The following is a 5,821-nucleotide window of genomic DNA, read 5'->3' as shown; positions in this document are numbered from 1 at the left end:
GGCATATACCCAGAAGAACAAAAGTCATTCTTTAACAAAAACACCTGTACCCGAATGTTTATAGCAGCACAATTTACAATCGCAAGGATGTGGAAACAACCCAAGTGCCCATCAATCCACGAATGGATTAGTAAACTGTGGTATATGTATACCATGGAGTACTACTCAGCTATAAGAAATAACAATGATACGACATCTCTTTGGTTCTCCTGGAGAGAGCTGGAACCCATTATACTAAGTGAAGTATCCAAAGAATGGAAAAACAAGCATCACATGTACTCACCAGAAAACTGGTTTCCCTGATGATCACCTAAATGTACATCAGGGAAGGATACCAATTGGATATCAGACTGGGATGGGGGGTGGGGGGAGGGGATGGGTGTATGCCTACATGATGAGTGCGTTGCACACCCTCTGGGGAATGGTCATGCTTGAAGGTGCAGACCCGGGGAGGTGGGGGGGGGAGGGGATGGAGGTATGACTACATGATGAGTGCCAGGTGCACTGTCGGGAGAATGAGAACGGACGCGCTTGGGACTCTGACTCGGGGGGATGGGTGGGACATGGAAAATGTATATAACCTAAACTTATGTACCCCCATGATGAGCTGAAATAAAAAATATATATAAAAAAAAAAAAAAAAAAAAAAAAAAAGAATAAGATCCTTGCAAATTTAAGTCTGCAGAAAATAAAGACCAAAATTCTTGTTTATATTCAAATAAAATAAACTCCAAAACCAAAATTGTCTTGTCTCTAAATATTAAGTTCAAAGAATGTCCAAACTCTTCAAGTTGAAGTCCAGAAATCATTTTTTCCTTCAGTTCTGCTAATTCTCAGCTAGAGAGCAGGGCTCTAAATCAGATGCCTGAGTAGAATTCAACAGCTTCAACCCGTCTGTCTCTTGCTGGAAAGGGTGTGGTTCTGTCAGCGCCCCTGGAATTGGTTTACTTCTCCAAAGTCTCTCATGCATTTCCATTTGTAAAAAGTCTAAAGAGCACATTTGAAACAGAGGCAGATTTTTGCATTGAGCCACACACTCACAAAATGAAGACGATAAACCAATCCCCAGGCCTGATAACAGTTACCCCAAGCAAAAGGAAGTTTCAAAAAAATGGTTAAACTAGACCCATATTACTCTTGCTTAAGACTAAGCAAGAGTACATCTAAGCAATGTAAAACAGATAGAATCAAGATAAACCTTTGTTTCAGTCTCACCAGGTTGCCAATCATTCTATCCCAGGGACATGGCCGTCAAGACATGCAAATCAAAATTCAGTAAGGAGAACTATCTCATCTTGGAATTAATTAGGGTACTACTTAAATTCTCTACCTTGGAGGAAAAAAATCTTCTCTCTCAATGTGTAGCATTAGAATAATTCTGCTATCTTGGGGTATTCAAAATTTGCAGAGATGGTAGGTCCATTCTTCAGGGTTTATTTTCATCTAGCACATTGCAAATGTCTTAATTTCTAGTTTCTCTCTGAACACTGAGTAGCCAGTGTCCTGATACTGCACTCACAGTGGAATGTCTGTGGTAAACCCTCCCCCAACAACATATATACACACATACACTTTCTTGATTAGAAGGCATTTTTATTCCAGGTCTATCATAGCTTCTTGCGGCCACTACTTCTCACAATATAATTGCTTTAGGCCTCCAAGGCAGAGTTTCCTAGTCCTGGAGCTGGAAAATCATACTCAAACAAATTATTTAAAGGAAGCTGCTATTGACATGTGGGAAATCTATACCCCTAAAGTTCTAATGACTACCAATAACTCAGCTATCTGCATTTTAAAACATTATCTTTGCTAGTTTTTAAATATTTTTAATTTTGACAAGACTATTTTTCTTTTTGTATACAGTTTTATGCAATAGTGGGATATATCTCCAATGGTCTATTTCCCCTGTATTTTCCTTACTCTTTTGATGAAAACTCAGTTTGGATTTTAGACAGTTAAACCTGTTTCTTGACTTCATGCAGTGCTCACATTTTTTGTTCGATCTGAGTATCTCTTTATCTTTTTCTTTCTCTTTGTCATTTGGCCTTGACATTTGCTAACTCATTCTTCTAAATGCTGTCTTGTGTGATCCTTCATAGTGAGATATTTGGAATAAGTGAGTTCTAATTTTGCTAAAAATCATTAATTGTTCATGCAAAGTTTTCTTTAGCACAAAGCCCATTTTTCCCATCTAAGTTATTAACCGAACTAAAGTTTTGCTAAACAGTTCACCTCTCAGACTTGCTCACAGAGAGACTGGCCATTAGGCTCAGTTCTGGCTAAAGAGGAGTATGTGGATATTATAGCGTAGAAACTCAAAGAGATTTTATAAGAAGAAAGATTTTCAAAGCCTGGACTATTTGTCCTTTGCACACTCTTTCACTTTTTACCTCCTAGAAAGTGGACTTCTACATATACAGCAGTCAACTTTATCAACATATGTACCAACACACAAGGACCAACATATAGAATGAACATCCTATAGGTATAATAGTCATTAGAATAACATCCAAACAGGGCTAGACTCAATCTAACATTGACCATCCTCCTCACCTTCAAAAAATGTGTTTAATCTTCTCTATGTATTATAACCCTGATTATGGAGATTTCTCAGGTATATTTAACTAGGTTAGTAGATACATCCCAATATATAATATCTGAAACTCACAGATTAATGCTTTAATGATTCTGTTCTGGTCTTTCCAGTCTTTATTTCTTAAATCATCCCAAATGTTATGCAACCACTTGGAAGAGGTCCCTAGTCTTCAAGGGGTAATTTCCTGAAAGCTCTTATTTTGGGTGGCTTACAAGAATGGCTCTCAATTGTTTTCTGTATTTGGGTTCCCTTCAAGAAGTCATTCCAGGTTATTAATAGAGATTTTTGTCTCTCTCAAGACATTTCTTTAAGGACCCAGTCCCAATTCCTGATTTAATAACAACTAAATCAACTCACTCCTTCCTAATACTCTCTGCAAGAGTAATTAGACCTGCAAGCACCTTGTTCTGCTTTTGTTTCCAACCAGCTTTGCCTTCAAGGTCTCATTTTACTCTACATATTTGTCCTGGAAATCTTCCAAAATCTCAAACTCATCTTCTACAGACAGGTTTGAGATTTTAATCAACCTATCTAGCTTTGTCTTTCATTCTCCCACTACTCCTGTACTAATGGTAAGACAAAAGCATAATTTTCAAAGCTCACCAATTTTCCTTTAAATTCCTTATTTTTAAATATAGGGATTTCTAGTGGTAGATATTTAAAATTACCTTCTTAGCCTTTGGATATGCAATAATTTCTCTGAATCAGTCATAATATTCAGAGGCTGCATTTGCTTGGCCTATCTTACTTTTTTATTCTAGTCCTTATCTTTGATCTCCATCAATTCAAAATAGACTATTACTGGAGGTGGTAGCCTCTCCTAATTTAATGTAATGTTATCAGGACATCCATGGGATCCAAATAAAGTTGCTCCTTCATTGCAAAAATATGGGGATCATGCTTTTTTGAAGCAGAGTTTGGGGGCTGGTAGGAATTGATTGGTATTTTAATAAAAAAAAGTCTTAGGGGCAAGGTGGACACTGAACCTCTGTAACCAGGTGTTTATGAAGACGAAGGAGGCATCTGCCTCTACTCAGGAGAGAGATTGCTGTCCACAACCATGTGCCAGTTAAAACTAGAAGTTATGAGATACACATTTTGAATGGATTAATGTAGCAGTGGTGCTTTTTTATGAGGAAGTAAGAATTCCAGAGAAAAAGCATTAGGAGAGAAGGATGCAATGGAATATAAGGTCAAAGGAGGCCTGGGTATGTCACTATTTTAAGAAGAGAACAGGAGGAAATTGGCGATCCCATCCTGGGCTTACCTTTTACTGGTGACTAAGAGTGTCCAGAGCATGAGGCTGATGAAATGCATCATGGGTACAGACCACAGATAACCACATATGCAGCATTGGTAAGTTTAATTTTTCTTCTAGAGGCTATCTCAAATCCCTGAAATAATTTCCCATGGAGACATGAATGCCTTTTCTTATGCAATATATTGCCAAAATTGCACCCAAGTTACTCTATGGATATTAGCCAGCATATGTACATACAAAAAAATAATAATTTCATATGAAGGAAGAATGTGGTCCAGTTGTCAAGTTCTATGGGCAATTTATAACAATCTAGGCACTTGATAATAAACAATAAGAATAAATGTCCCAAAGCAACATAATATTGACAATGTACACGTAAGATTATGGTGCTGAATGACCTAGAATACAAAATCAAGCTACTTAGAGGTGGCATTTTTGATCAGCAGTAGAAATACTACCTTCCTTTTGCAAAAAAATTATGTTAGTATATTTCCCAGGTAAGCACTGGTAATGTGAAAGACAACATAATAATTTCATTTTTGAATAGTTGTAGCAGTCTGCTAGCCTTGATATATCTTTTAATGGATAAAATATTAGTATCAAACTAGAAGACTGAAAAACTTATAAAACAAATACTACTGAAAAGCCTTTTCCTTTGCTGTACTCATTTCTTCATTTAAAGCATTCAGCTTAATAAAGAAACGTAATGGGAAGCACAATGAGGCAAAAGCTATCAAAGTGATTATTGCTATGAACGCTGAGATTGAATAATTGTTTACTTTTCAACAAGGTCTTGCTATAACCATAGGCAAAGACTGAGTCAGGACAAACATTTACATTTTGAAACAGCCTGCTACGAAGCAACAGCCAGAGCTGCCTACAATTCCTTCTGCCCAGAATAGCGAGTTTTAGGTAATACATGCAACGAGACTTCAGACACCAGTGCCATTTTTCTTAAAACAAAATCTTATTACAAAACCTAATATATGATAGAAAAAAGAGGAGGATAGCCAAGACTGGTATCAGGTGGAGGAGTAAAGCCTCATTAATTCATTGTTCCCTTGCCATCCTGAAAAGGAAGAGGAGGTATTTTAGGAAGTTTTGCAGGATTCTAGGGTTTTGATCCTAAATAGACAATTTGGGTAAGTGTAGGTGTTAAAATCACCATCACAATAGAAAATCATTGAGGGGATATGTTAAAGAAAAGCACAGAAATATGAAATTTAAGCATTAAGGATGACTTAGAACTCCCATCCAACTAACCACACATCGCAGAAATCCTATTTGAGTCATTTCTGACAGATAAGTAATCCAGTTTTTTGGGTAAATAGCCATCTTTCCATGCATTCTGTCATTCAAGTTCTCATTATTATTCATCTCATATAAGAGGATACAGTTCTAGTTTCTGTCCTGTTTATCAATTTTATGTGTGTGTGTATATATATACTATATATATATATATATATATGTCCATCTCCTAGAGTATACATTCTTGACCTTACTATTGAGGAAGGAAAAAGCAGATGCCTGACATCTGGTACATATGGAAGCTGGGCTGCCATTTAGGAGCTGGGCTGACATCTGGGAACCCGCCTGCTACTATTTTTTAGGTCTTGATGTTGCTGGGACCTGGCGTGGTACTCACAACAAGGACTTGATGATGTTCTGTGAGCATACAGAGCTTCACAGAATGTCACTATTAGACCAGGCTATTCTGTGACCATCATGGATTAAGACAAAATCAAGACTTCTCCACAATCATGTCCGAACAGAGAAAAAAACATGAGCATTTTCCAAATCACAAAATGACCAAACAGCCCACATGCCAGCTAATATGTATGACTACTGCTTTTTTACCTATTATAGTTTCATCCTAGCTCTAATCTTCTCTCCTTCTGGGTTATATTCATTATGATACTCAATTTTACCCACACTTCCTGACAGCCTCCAATTCAGAGAAAATC

Source organism: Lemur catta, chromosome 5 (genome assembly GCF_020740605.2).
Source record: "Lemur catta isolate mLemCat1 chromosome 5, mLemCat1.pri, whole genome shotgun sequence".
Classification (NCBI taxonomy): Eukaryota; Metazoa; Chordata; class Mammalia; order Primates; family Lemuridae; genus Lemur; species Lemur catta.
The sequence above is the reverse complement of the archived record's forward strand: the minus strand, read 5'-3'. Positions refer to the sequence as shown.